General features: G+C 39.0%; 1 non-coding gene across 1 annotated transcript; it reads right to left on the reverse strand.

Annotated features, from left to right (window-relative positions):
* Window positions 1-13,426: 13,426 nt before the first annotated feature.
* Window positions 13,427-13,528, reverse strand: LOC126033212 (U6 spliceosomal RNA). The gene has a single exon (XR_007504341.1). It is a non-coding gene; the product is annotated as a U6 spliceosomal RNA (small nuclear RNA).
* Window positions 13,529-15,132: the final 1,604 nt, after the last annotated feature.

Below are 15,132 nucleotides of genomic sequence, written 5' to 3' on the forward strand. Positions count from 1 at the left end.
TATTTCTCTTTCTCTCTCCCTATTTTTTTTTAGACACTGTTTGCAATATTGTTATTGAAAGAGCATCATGCATATCACTTTATCTCCTTTCAGGACACAGTTCTTGTCCACAGTGATTGTTTCCCATATCATCATCATAGTGGTCCCTTCTCTGCCCTACCTGCATCTACCATTATTTGTGACAGACTTCCTATCATGGACTTCCTACCTCCTGGCCCTCATGATATTGGTCTTTAATAAAGAGCTCATCTTAATTTTCAAATTAGAATGATTCATAAATATATTTGCCAATTATGCTTTGGCATTCAATGACATAATAACAGGCTCTCGAAAGATAGATCAGTGAGTCCTTGAAATGACAATCCAGGTAGTGAAGCTGATTAATGGAGGGTATGTTTGTTTACATTGAATACAAAAAAATGTCAGGATCAATAAATAAATTTTTCTCTAGGTCAATGTTATCACACTATTAAAATATTAACACCATCCATTTCTTCCTGGTTGCTCACTAGTCAATAAATATTTTTTATATTAGATAATGTTTCAGGTGGAGTTTCTTCTATAGCTTGCCTAGGTAAACAAGGCAAGATAAATTACAGGTGGTAATCATAACCAGTGATGGTCAATAGCTGTTGTCAATTCTTCTATATAAAACTCTAAGTAGGCCTTATGGGAAAAGATTGTCTTTAAGTTGAAAAATAAAAGGTTCAACCAAGGGTGCCCCAAAGTCATCCCATCTTTCTGTTCGAAAAAGCTGTGCATAATCCAGTTTCACTCCCCTTATCTCCAAGGACCTGAACAGTCAGTGAGCAATGTTCTCCTGAACAAGCATATCTCAAGGGGTCACAGATTATCCAAACACTATTTCTTCCTCTGTAATGTTTGTACCTTTCCACCTTTGTCATAGAGATTCACGACTTCCTATTGGTGAGCTTTTATTTTTTATTTTTCAAAGAGGAAAGGAATCTTGATAGGTATATTGGGGACCAGGGGGAAAGAGTACAGATGAAAAAAATCAGTTAGTCAATAATTAATCCACCTTTCTCTACTTAACTACAAAGAGTAATCCAATAGAGAGGGAAGTAGTGATTAATTTATTAAAGTAAGCTCTTTCAGTTTCAGGTATTTTAATTTTGTAGCTTAAACCCTTCTTGAAAGTTGGAGTCATGAGTTTTTTGGGCTTTGTATCTCCTGCTCACCAACATGAATCACTAAAATTTCAATATATGTGATCTTAGTATTAGTTTAAGCCTTTTAGATTAAAAGATGTGAGAACTTACAAAGTAGATACATAAGCAACTAGTATTATCTCAATATTATTTCTATTATTCTCAAACATAGAAACCCCTGGCATAAGACATTTTCTTTTTTTTTTTTTGGTCACACCCGGCAGTCGCTCAGGGGTTATTCCTGGCTCTAGGCTCAGAAACTGCTCCTGGCAGGCACAGGGGAACCAATGGGCACTGGGATTCGAACCGATGACCTCCTGCATGAAAGGCAAATGCCTTTCACTCTCTCTACTTGAATTCTCAGTAAAGTACACACATAAATGAATTTATCAAGTCATTCAGTGCTCATTAAGAATTAATATATTCCATGGCCAGGAGAGGTAATACAAGAAGTAAGGAGTTTGTCTTGCAGCCAAAAAGCTCAAGACCCCATATATATATATATATATATATATATATATATATATATATATATATATATATATATATATATATATTTGTGTGTGTGTGTGTGTGTGAGTGTGCGCGCGCAGTTCTGTTAAACAAGGCAGTTACTGGTCAAAAAAGTATTTAGGAAACATTTCACACAGGGAGTTACTGCTTTATAATCAGACTGAATGCATATAATAGTGGTTAGATAAACAGCTTGGGGATACCACCTCACAGTAAATTTGCCACTAAAAAGTGTACCTCATAAGTAGATTTTTGCTAAAGCCAGAACAAACATTTTGAAAGTAAAACTAAACTAAACATTATGCATAAAAACAGAGTAGAAAACATTTAAACATCATGCCTAAAGTAGGAGAAAGAAACATGTTTTGGAATCTAATGAGGTGACTTTTCTGGAACCTCATGCAATCATTTCTGTGCATCTCCAGATTCAGACTAAACTGTGGTTCTTACATTCCTCTGTTTTAGGAATAACAATGATCTTAGTAACTGACAAAATCTCACCCATCACATTTACAACAGAAGTTGCATCTTGTTACAAAGAATTTACCAACCTGAGTCTCAGCCCCTTTGAGTATCTTTCTGTGTTCATGGTAATGTTATCTGTCTTTGGAAATACAGAATATGAACTCAACTCTCTAGTCATTGCAAAAGAATAAATAATTTGAAAAAAAATCAGGATTGTTTGGGTTTTGTTAGCAAGAATCCTTTTTTTCTTATCTTTTCAAATTTCTCTCTTTCATTTATTTACTTTTTTTCTTGATGCTTGTACTTTCTTTTTCTGTCCTCTTTTCACTCTCCTCACCTCTGCCTGCTATTTCCTCAACTTAACTGGAGTTGGTGTGTGATCAGTGAATAATAAACAGTTGGAGAGCTAAATTTTGGAATTAGCTGTGAGCAACCAAACCACATACCAGAGTGATACTTTCCTTTCTCCTTGCATTTTTCTTCTTGCGTGAATAGGAACATAGGTTCTGCTAGGTGTTCCCCTCTGACCGCAAAATTGGGGAGATGAAGGAAACAGGAAGCAAAAGGGCTTGACTAATCACACTCAACTTCATTAGTCAGAAACTAAGTTAATTCTTAGTACCATGTCACAGAATGTTATATTTTAGGACAGGCACTTATGTCACAGCTATTCAAATACTTTCTGAGGAGAGGTACCTGAGGGGGGCTGTACAACAATCTGTCTAGTTATAACTAGAAGATTGGGTATTTTCAATGATATAAGTCAGATTTTGTTTTGACTGAAATTTTGTGCCTGGCAAAGTGCTGATCTAAGCTATCCTGAGGGAGAGTAGAGTAGGGGGCACTTGCAATATATAATAACTAAGGAAAATAGAATGGTCACAGAATGGCCCAAACTAGAATAGCCCTGGTTCTGATCATGAGAACTGTTATTAGTTTTTTTTTTTAAATATGATTTAAGGGCCAGCGTGGGTGGCGCTTAAGGTAAGGTGTCTGCCTGCCAGCGCTAGCCTAGGATGCGATCGAGGTTCGATCCCCCTGGCATCCAATATGGTCCCCCAAGCCAGGAGTGACTATCTGAGCGCATAGCCAGGGAGTAACCCCTGAGCATCACTGGGTGTGGCCAAAAATATGATTTAATTTACTTTATTTAAAGATTATGTATCTACAGTTGACATAGTTTGAACATTAACACCTTTGTTTCCAGTTAAGTGGGAGTGAAATTATTAAAATTAAAAAAAAAAAAAAAGAAATCCGGGAACTTGGTGGTGGGAATCCCCTGCACTGGTGAAGGGGGGTGTTCTTTACATGACTGTAATCATAAAACTACTATTATATTTGTAATCACGGTGTTTAAATAAAGATAATTTATAAAAAAAAGAAAAGAAAAGAAAGAAAATAAAAGAAGGAAGAGAGAAATAAAAGAGTACAGTGACAACAAATTTGTGAAAATTATTGTATTTCCCAGTGAGGTCATTAAGTCATTATCAGAAGGTTTAGTATGCTATTGTTGCTAGTTGAACCGTTCTCTGTAATTTCATTTATTTCTGAACATTAGGTGGCTTCAGATACACATTGGTCTCTAAATTGGCGTCTTGGGGCCGGAGTGATAGCACAGCAGACCGGGCATTTGCCCTTGCATGCAGCCTACCAGAACAAACTTGGATTCAATCCCTGGTATTCCATACGGTTCCCTGAACTGCCAGGAGTGATTTATGAGCACAGAGCCAGGAGTAACCCTGATGCACTGCTGGCTGTGGCCCAAAAACAAGTAAATAAACAAAAATATTTGTGTGTTCTTATGGAGTTACAGTATCAAACAAAAATGGAGTTGTTGGGGCTGGAGCAATAATAGCACAATTGTCTTGTATGTGTCTGACCCAAGTTTGATTCCTGGCAATTCCATTATGGTCCACCTGAGCCTGTCACGAGTGATTTCTGACTCAGAGCTAGGAGGAAACCCATGAACATGGTCAGGTGCCCCCCCCTAAAAAAAAGTAGAATTGTCATGCTGTCCAGGAATACCAAGAACTACTCGCGATATTGCAGCTTTTATGCGGCATGGTTTTGACTGCCAGGGCTTCTGGAAGTATAAGAAAGGCAACGGAAGTGGGGTGGGGATTGTGCCATCATCACTCCAAAAAAGCCCTTTCAATATCAGTCTTAAATACCAGCATACCTTGTGTTTTGGTCAGACTGTTGTCTCTGCAGAGAGCCATAGAGGAATTGTGAAACAGGGCCATTGGATAAGCAGTGATTATGGTAATTAGGTGCAGCAGGCATGCTTTGGTAGGCAGGGATTTAGCTTGCCCTCCACCCCTTGAGATTGCCAAGCTTTCAACCTCATGGCCAGTGTACCCAAATTTTTTCACGGAGGGCTGCATTTCTCTTCTACCATTTTCCTCTTGCACTCTGAAACCTCAGGGTAAGCAACTAATTGCTGTAATATGCTGAGACAAAACTCAAAACTTGGGGAATCCAATAGCTTAGAACAGGAAAGAACTTTAAAGACAATTGATTTCACCACTAGTTGCTTTTATTTCCTTACTCTCAACCTGATGCTTTCTATCGGAACAGTATCAGGGAAAGTCCCTAAAATTTTACATTTTACTATTGTTATAGTAGGTTTGAAATCAATTATTCTTGATTGCAAGCTTTAAAATTATGTTCAACACTAGGGGACCAAAGATATAGCATGAAGGTAGGGTTTTTGCCTTGCATGCAGAAGGACGGTGGTTTGAATCCTGCCATCCCATATGCTCCCCTGAGTCTGCCAGGAGGGGACTTTCTGAGCGTGGAGCCAGGAGTAACCCCTGAGTGCTGCCGGGTTGACCCAAATCCACCCCCCAAATTATATTCAACACTAAAAAAAAAAAATTACATGTACATTGTCTTCCCCAAATAAATCTCTTTTAAAGCTGCTTTCAGCTTAAAAACCAGGATCACTGGTTTTAAAGTAACATATTTTTCTTCAGTAAGAGCTATAAAATTTGTACTTTAAAAGCACTGAATCTGAGAACATTCTTTTAAACCATTGTATAAAATCAGTGAGGAAGACATCTACATGTCATTCAGGTTTAAGAATGAAATTCTGTAAACTACTCATATGTATAAAGGTTCGTTTCTACTCTTTTTCATCTTATTTATTTATTTATTTATTTAAGAAGTCATTCATTAAATACTAATGACATTTTAGGCACTATGCTCTAAATGGATGGGGAATGGGAGAGGAGATCAATGTTCTTTGTAACTTTATGAGGCTTAATTGAAAAAAAGTTTCACAATTCTATTGTTAGATTTGTATTAGAATTGTTGTTCAATAATAACATTTTCTATCTCTATGAAAATGAGGGTAGGATATAACTTAACTAACCCAAAAACTATATTACTTTTGTTTGTTTGGTTTTTTGTTTTTTGTTTTTGGCCATATCAGCCACACTCAGGGGTTATTCCTGGCTCTGCACTCAGAAATCGCTCCTGGCAGGCTCAGGGGACCATATGGGATGCTGGAGGTCGAACCTGGGTCGGTCCTGGTTCGGCAGTATGCAAGGCAAACGCCTTACTTCGGCCCCTAAAACTCTATTACTTTTAAATTCATCAAACTGAAGTCTCAATCAAATTAGCATTCTGGCTTAACATAATAGTTCATAAATTTAGGCATGACTTTTCCATTGTGTATTAATATTATTTCTTATAAAATTCTTATCTAAAGTATACACTTTAATGCTTCAATAGTCTTTAAATTTATTTGACAGAAAAAGAAAATACGTTAGTGAACGTTGTTTCAAAAATAAACGGGGAGGCTTGACAATCCTCAGAGCTCCAAGCAGTGGAGCATGTACACAGAGAAGTTGCCTAGGAAACAGAGAGTAACAGAAAACAGAAAAACCAAACTTGGGTTTTGGCTGAGGGTGGAGGTGCGAGGTCATGACTAGGTTCTGGAGACAACTGAAAGCCATATGGTAGAATGGCGATGAGAAAACAGATGCCCTGCTCATAAATGGAGGTGGTCTGCAGGTCACTTTACTCTGGGAACCAAGATATAGGTCTAGTCAGAAATTGTAGTATGTAAACACAGATTCCCTCACTGGAAGGCAGAGAACAGAACCAGTAAATACAGTGAATTTTTCTTTTGTAAACCCATAGAAGTCAAATAAAAGCTCAGTGATGTGTCCTACCTAAATAGAAATTTGAATGGTATTTATAAAATTCTGTCAAGTCCTACCACTGAGCAGAGGACCCTTTAGAAAAGATGATTTGAAAACTGAAATCTTTGTCTTATCCTATCAACTGGTTCCTAAGGAAGCAACTAAAATAAGTGCACCAAAGATGGGACTAGGCAGAATATACATACAGAAGTTTTGGGATGGAGACTTGAATTCCCAGGTTTGCAGATCATTCTTTAGTTTGCTAGGTACTCTAAAGTTATTCTTTAAAATTATTTTAATTTTCAAAAATGTTTATTTTTTTTTCTTTTTTTTTTTTTCTTTTTTTTTTTTTATTAATTATGACAACAAAGATGCAAAGAGAGAGGACAGGGTAAAGTTACAGTGGAAGCCCAATCACCCCATAAGCAGAATTCTCGGTAGTCCCCATCGATTGATATCCCCAGCCTTGATCTTTCAACCAAAGAAAATTAAGAAAAACAAAACTGAACCCATGTACAATACAATTAATTTGTCCCTCAAATTCCCAGTTGTATTACATACTATTTCTTAGCAGCACACAATATAATCCAAAGAGATTAGACTTATGTAACTCCTTAAACATTGAGGGCAAAGTACATTTATCTTGTTCCATGCACATGCTTACTAGATTAAGTTAACCTCAAAAGTTTTAGTGGGTTGTTTTTCTTAAGGATTGGAGTCAAGGGGAAAGTAGTAATAAATGGTGTTAGAGTGGCATTTGTCTTGCATAGGCCCCCACCAAAATATAAGAGACATGGAAAGAAAAATTATGGTCTAAATACAAGGAGACCCTACCCCCTGAAGTCTTCCTGGCACAGGACTGATACTCTAGGCTCCAGGCAAACTAGTTTGTCCAATTCAAGTCATCGTCTGTAGTGGCAATACACCTTCATTCCTCACATAGTCCTCTGTTGTTGGTATCATGCTTCTGTACTTAAAGGTCCTGGCGTCTCGCATATCCCATATTTGCAGTCAGGATGGTGCAGAGCATCCTCTCGTTTCATCTCACACTTAAGGGGCACTAGAGAGAACCATGTCCTGTAGAGCAGGTCATTGTTGTCGTCAAGTCTTCTCAGTGTAAACGGAAGTCTCTTTTTAGGAGGTCGATGTCAGACCCTTGGTAGTGTCTTTCCTGGTAGAGGACTGCTTCCAGCTGTTGCTATAAAAGACCTTGGATGTTTTCGTAGATAGCTTGCCCTGGTTCTGGCGTGAATGGAGGATGCCCATTCCTCTGAGGCCTGTGCCAGGTTCATTCTATCAATGTTCAAGGGTGTAAGGTACATTGTACTGAGATTTATTAGATAAGAACTTCTCTGTAGGTATAGTCTTTTCCTATCTTTAATGTGTCTATGCAAAGAAGGATCAATGCATGAAGCGTTTTTGGTGCACTCTGGAGGCCATTAGGAACAAGACCAGCAATTTCCATGACATAGTTCAATCATAGGCATCAAACTGATGGGACAGTTCCACCAACAATCCCTATTGAACAGCTTACAAAGAAAAGGGACCAAGATGAAAGTGGATAGAAACATCATGGTAGAAGAATATAGAGAGAGTTACACCATTAAAGAAAATTTACATGAAATATTCAAAAGATCTATGTGTTTAATTTATGTCCTTCTAAATAGTTCTGGGTTTGTTAGATCCACTGTATGTCTTTGGTCTGAGATTTAAAAACTGTGTATTATAGAACTTAAGAGGGGTAAATCGGGCGGTCGTGATGGTTGGGAGGAGTAAGACTAGTATGAAATTGCCAGTGACAGCATGAGTAATAACTGACAAACTATCTGCCACCCCACAGATCAAACACCACCCCCCAAGCCAATCTCACGAGCTCAAGCGCAACCCTAGGCCAATCTCCGCAGCTGGCCTGGGGGTGGGGAAAACACAGGGTGCCCCATCAGGTCCTCCCAGAAACCCACCTGGAGATCCGGAGAAAAGGGGGAGAGGGGGTCGGGTGACCCAAGTCCAGGCCCCCCTACCCTAGGCCGGGCCAAGAGGCCCCTGGCACATACGGAGGTCTGCCAGGAGCCAGCCCGTGCCGGCTGAAAATCCTGCCCCAGGAAGGGAGGAAAGCCCTCCCAGGCCCAAAGGACCAGAGCTCAAGACCCACCCTCTCAAAAATGTTTATTATAACACCATGATTTACCAAGTTGTTCATAATGCAGTCTTTTAAGGCACTAAACAAACATTCAAACACCAGTCCCACCACCAGTGTAACCTTCCCTTCACCAGTGTCCTCAATGTCCCATCTACTACCTACTACCATAGTCTACCTCCATGAAGGCATAAATAAGTTTACTCCATATTGTTTTTTTTTTTGTTTTTTTTTGTTTGTTTGTTTTTTTGGTTTTTAGGCCACACCTGGCGGTGCTCAGGGGTTACTCCTGGCTGTCTGCTCAGAAATAGCTCCTGGCAGGCACGGGGGACCATATGGGACACCGGGATTCGAACCAACCACCTTTGGTCCTAGATCGGCTGATTGCAAGGCAAACGCCGCTGTGCTATCTCTCCGGGCCCTCCATATTGTTTTTTTATAACAGAAAGGCAAATGGAATTATCAAAACATATATCAACACGGGTCAATTAGAAATTATTATTATATCTCTCCATGGTGTCACTGATTTCAGTTTCTAGGGGAATCTTTCTCCATCCCTGCCCCTTTCTGAGAATATCACAGAGGTATCACCCAGACCAGAGCATGGTGGAGGAGTCAGGCCATTTTTCTATGGGGAAGATGATGGGGGTGCGGGGGGGGGGGGGGGGGCTGGGACTGCTGGGTTTTCTGGTGGAGTGGGTGTGAGGAATACTCTGCCCAAACTAATTCCCGAAGGGAAGACCCAGAGTTTTGAACCCTGTAGTCCAACCTTACCTGAGAGGATTTACGTCCTCATGTTAATTGATTTTATTCACAGAGCTAGGCTGTTTCTTCTGAAGGGTAGAAGAGGTGGCCTTCAACTGTTGTAGTTAATGCAGAAAGGGGACATCTTCCCATCCCCACCTCCTTTCTGAGAATGCCACGGTGGTACCAACCAGGATCAGAGGCCATTGATTTCAATTTTTACTTTGAGTTTATTCTTTTTGTTTTGTTCTTGTTTTGGGGCCACATCCAGTGACGCTCAGGGGTTACTCCTGACTATGCATTCAGAAATCGCTCCTGGCTTGGGGAACCACACGGGATACCGGGGGATCCAACCTACGTTAGCGCATGCAAGGCAGACACCCTACCATTTGCATAACCACTCCGGCTCTCCTTGAGTTTTTTCCTTTCTGGCTCATTTAAGTATGTTTTTCCAAGATTATCACTTCTCTCTCTTTCCCTTTTCTTCTCCACCTTTTTTACTCTTCCATCCCGTCCCTCCCCTTTCCTCCTTTCCCTTCTTTTCCTCTTCCCTCCCTTGACTTATTTTTTCTCCCTTTCTCTTCCTTTCTTTCTTTCATCTTTATTTATTCCTTCCTTTCTTCTTTCTTTCTCTCTTTCTCTCTCTTTCTTTCTTTCTTTCTTTCTTTCTTTCTTTCTTTCTTTCTTTCTTTCTTTCTTTCTTTCTTTCTTTCTTTCTTTCTTTCTTTCTTTCTTTCTTTCTTTCTTTCTTTCTTTCTTTCTTTCCTCCCCTCCCCTCTCCTCCCCTCCCCTCCCCTCCCCTCCCCCTCCCCTCCCCTCCCCTCCCCTCCCCTCCCCCTCCCCTCCCCTCCCCTCCCCTCCCCTCCCCCTCCCCTTCCCCTCCCCTCCCCTTCCCCTTCCCCTCCCCTTCCCCTTCCCTTCCCTTCCCTTCCCTTCCCTTCCCTTTCCCTTCCCTTCCCTTTCCCTTCCCTTCCCTTCCCTTCCCTTCCCTTCCCTTCCCTTCCCTTCCCTTCCTCCCTTCCCTTCCCTTCCCTTCATCTAGTAGTATTCAGAGTCTATTCCTAATCTCTACAATTCAGGGATCACTCCTGGCCTACCATGTGCAGTATGGGAGTTGTCTGTGTGCAAGTTAAGTGCCTGAAAGTATTTACTGTCCTGTCTTTCTGGCCCCTCCTTATAATAAAAATCATTTAAAGGTATCTGGGTATTATAGTAGAAGAACAGTGGGCAGTTATGGTGTTTTGAGGGGGAAATATTATGCTGCTAGTAAGTACATGTCTCTTGAGACTGATCTGAAATGAACACTCAATGCTGATCACTTGATCATTGGGCATGATTAATGTTCCAAATGAAATACATGGTGTGAACTAGAAGTGGCAGTTTGATGTGGAATTTGTAAATATGTATCCTACATTTTTTAGGGTATGTATGATATGATTGTTCAAGTACTGGCATCCTTCATCCTTCCATCCTTCAACAATTGGAGATTGAATTCAAGGAGACCCAAGTACTAGTATTGGCCCCCACCAAAGAACTGACTTATTAGGTATTGATAATGTAGTTTAAAAAAAATGCTTGCATGTTGCATAGGTTTCAGGTTTCACAACTGTGAATAATTAAAAACAGTATAAATTGGTTTTTTTGAGCTCTCCTTTATTTATTTATTTATTTATTTATTTATTTATTTATTTATTTATTTATTTATTTATTTTTGGGTCACACCCTGTGATGCTCAGAGGTTACTCCTGGCTATGCGCTCAGAAATCACGCTTGGGGGACCATATGTGACATCGGGGATCAAACTTTGGTCCATCCTAGGGGCTCTGGCTCTGAGCTTTTATTTTATTTTATTATTTTATTTTATTTTATTTTATTTTTGGTTTTTGGATCACACCCGGCAGTGCTCAGGGGTTACTCCTGGCTCCATGCTCAGAAATCACTCATGGCAGGCTCAGGGGACCATATGGGATCCCGGGATTCGAACCAATGATCTTTTGCATGTAAGGCAAACGCCTTACCTCCATGCTTGAGCTTTCATTTTAATTGACCATGCATGCTAGGAATTCTTTTGAAAGTTAGGAGTTGGATGTTCAGCTATGGTTTACAGGATTTAAGTAATGGATAGAAAAGTTCTGCTCAGGGTGGACTAGATCTGCTCCCATTTTAAATTTTAATGCAGTTGTGCAACATGAGAATTTCAGTGACATGTTACTTGACTGTCTCAGTAGTTTGTGATGCATCTCTTGCATACTATGTTTTCAAAGCTCATTGCTCTTTTGGCTTTGAAGTAAGCTTTGCTAAAACTGCAGACATTAAAATGGCAATATTAAAAGTCACAATACCCAGGGAAGAAAGATAAAATAACTTCCCTAATGCAGAGCTTCTAGAACTATTTTTATCTTTATTGCCATGAGAAATCTGGTAGGAAATGTGTTTGCTTTTTTTAAATTTCAGTAGCTTAGCTGGTACCAGGACTGACATAGCACAAAGAAAGAAAAATTTTAAAGTATAAGGAAAGTCATTTTATTAGAATTTTATTTTGAAGGGGCAAGAGTGATAACACAGTGATAAGGCATTTGCCTTGCAAGCATTTGACCTGGGATGGTCCCAAGTTCTATGCCTAGTTTCTCATATGGTCCCCCAAGCCTGCCAGGAGAGACTTCTAAGTGCAGAGCCAGGAGTAACCCCTGAATGTGACTGGGTGTGACCAAAAACAATAAATAAATAATTATTAAAAAAAAACCAATTCTATTTTGAAGCAGATAAGCCTGAATTTAAAATCTGGAGTATTGAGGTGTAATGCATGCATAAAAGCTGTTTGTAGACCAGATATTTGTATGCCTTGGAAGTTAGTCACTGAGCCTATACTTCTATATAGTAATTAATGGTTTTTGACTTAAAAAAAGTCCATGTCTGAAGTTATTCTTATATAGTTTTGTTTCATTCTTAAATTGAAGGAGGTAAAAAAAAATTCTGTAGTATTCAATGTAGTAGTCACTTGTTATCTGTAGTTATTCATATAGCTATCAAATATTTGAATTTTGGGAAGGCTCAAAAGCCATAAAATTTCAACTTGAGGGGCCTGAGAGAGAGCACAGCGGTAAGGCATTTGCCTTGCATGTGGAAGGTTGCTGGTTCGAATCCCGGCATCCCATGTGGTCCCCCGAGCCTGCCGGGGGCAATTTCTGAGCATAGAGCCAGGAATAACCCCTGAGCATTGCCAGGTGTGACCCAAAAGCAAAACAAAAAAAAATTTCAACTTGATACATTTTAGAATAGTGAGAAAATATTGGTGTAAGACCAGGTACAGTAAAGAATTACCATAGGGGCATCTTGGTTCTCCAGAGCAAAGAATATGGATCTGTTAACACTAAGTTAGTGGAACTGAAAGTCATTACTAAAATGTAAAAAAAAAATTTGCGCTTACTTTACTGTTATTTTGCACTATGTTGATCAGTAATAAACAAATAAATTAATAATAAATAAAGTAACAACAAATAAACTAATAAAACTATTTAATAATAAAAAATAACCTAATATTGCACTATGTTTGTCATTACTGTTGCTGATAGGATTTCATGCATAACAATTTACAACCTTTCAGAATCACCGACTCCTCTGGATGCATGCTTTCCTCTACCATAGGTGATTTCCCATCCCCATCCTATCCTCCAAATACCTCAAAGGGCTTGTGTCCCACTGAATACCAATTCTTATATTCTTTGTTTCCATTGTCTTTGGGTATTCGTTATTCTAAAAATTTATGAGAAAGTTTTAAATTGTGGTTTGCAACCCACTAGTGCATCACAAAATCAACTTAGTGTAGTATTGCATTGAGAATTTGAAAACAAAAAAGAAAAAAGGCTATCATAGTACATTTCATAAGACGTAGAGAAATCACTTCTTCCTGATATTTTGGGATTGTTCTGATGAATATTATGATATGCAATGTGTATTTATATAATGGGTCTGTGATTAAAAACAGTAAAAAAGGCTACCAATTCAGATTCACCCATCATGAAGTCTTACAATTATGACATACTGTCTAACAATCTTGTATGTTAAAATGCTTGAATTTAACACATAGAAATCATTTATTAGAATTCCAAGTAGTTCTCTCTGTGACTAGCACTAGTTTCAGTTGAATGGAATTTAAGTTAAGGTGCATAAAATTCAACTTAAGGTGTTTTCTCTTGGAACTACAAAAGAAAAATATATCATATAACTATTAAGATATAAAAAGAATGAAAGTAGATTTAGTAGATGAGTTATTCTTCAAAATGATCTTTGTGCAGGGGCCATGCTAATCTCTATATCATTCCAATTTTAGTATATGTTCTGCCGAAGTGAGCAACCTACTAAAATGATCTTAGAAAACTATAAGTTGTAATAATTGTGAGTCCAAAATGTGGAGAGTATTAGGAAAATCTTGAAACTGGGTGTTATACAGAGGGCAAGGAGAGACCAAATAAAGTGAAAGATGACTCCAGATTGCTTGATTATAGTTCCAATAAGCAAGTGCTTATTTGGGGAGGCTAGATAAGATCTCCATGTACCCAGTAAATTATTAAAACTTACATGGAGGCTTTCCAGGGGCTCAGCCATGTACGCAGCCCAGATGAACTCATGACTCAACGACATATACTTCTTCAAGACTGAGTTCCTGAAGCTGTTTAAGATGTGGAAGTTGCAAGTGGAACACACTTTCCAAGGACAGAGGGAAGAAGCTGAAGCTTCCAATTGCCTGGATCTAGGTCATTGATCAATTAGAGTTCACCTCTTCTTAATGATCTCCTACAATAATCTACCTCTTCTCCAAAGAGACTCTGTCTACTAACAAAAGTATGTTTATTATTTTTGTTTGTTTGTTTGTTGTGGGCCTCACCCGGAAGCACTCAGGCGTTACTCTGTGCTCAGAAATCGCTCCTGGCAGGGGCTAGAGAGATAGCACAGTGGGAGGGCGTTTGCTACCCGGTTCGATTCCCAGTATCCAATCTGGTCCCCCGGTCTCTCCCAGGGGAAATTTCTGAGTACAGAGTCAGGAGTGACCCTTGAGCACTGCTAGGTGTAGCCCCAAAACCAATCAATCAATCAATCAAGTTTAATAAAAAGGGGGCCGGAGAGATACCATGGAGGTAGGGTGTTTGCCTTGCATGCAGAAGGACGGTGGTTCGAATCCCGGCATTCCATATGGTCCCCTGAGCCTGCCAGGAGCGATTTCTGAGCATAGAGCCAGGAGTAACTCTGAGCGTTGCCGATATGACCTTCCCTCTGTCCACCCACCCACAAAAAAAAAAAAAAAGAAAGAAAGAAAGAAAGAAAGAAAGAAAGGAAGGAAGGAAGGAAGGAAGGAAGGAAGGAAGGAAGGAAGGAAGGAAGGAAGGAAGGAAGGAAGGAAGGAAGGAAGGAAGGAAGGAAGGAAGGAAGGAAGGAAGGAAGGAAAGAAGGAAGGAAGGAAGGAAGGAAGGAAGGAAGGAAGGAAGGAAGGAAGAAGGAAGGAAGGAAGGAAGGAAGGAAAGAAGAAGAAAAGAAAGGAAAGAAAGAAAGAAAGAAAGAAAGAGAAAGGAAAAGAAAGAAAGAAAGAAAGAAAGAAAAAGAAAGAAAGAAAGAAAGAAGAAAGAAAGAAAAGAAAGAATAGAAAGATAAGAAAGAGAAAAGAAAAGAAAGAAAGAAAGAAAGAAAGAATAAAAGAAAGAAAGAAAGAAAGAAAGGAAAGAAAGAAAGAAAGAGACAAAGAAAGAAAGAATAAAAGAAAGAAAGAAAGAAAGACTGAAAGAATAAAGAAAGAAAGGAAAGAAAGAAAGAAAGAAAGAAAGAAAGAAAAGAAAGAAAGAAAGAAAGAGAAGAAAGAAAGAAAGAAAGAAAGAAAGAAAGAAAAGAAAAAGAAGAAAAGAAGAAAGAAAGAAAGAAAGAAAAGAAAGAAAGAAAGAAAGAAGGAAAGAAAGAAAGAAAAAGA

This window comes from Suncus etruscus, chromosome 16 (genome assembly GCF_024139225.1).
Source record: "Suncus etruscus isolate mSunEtr1 chromosome 16, mSunEtr1.pri.cur, whole genome shotgun sequence".
NCBI lineage: Eukaryota > Metazoa > Chordata > Mammalia > Eulipotyphla > Soricidae > Suncus > Suncus etruscus.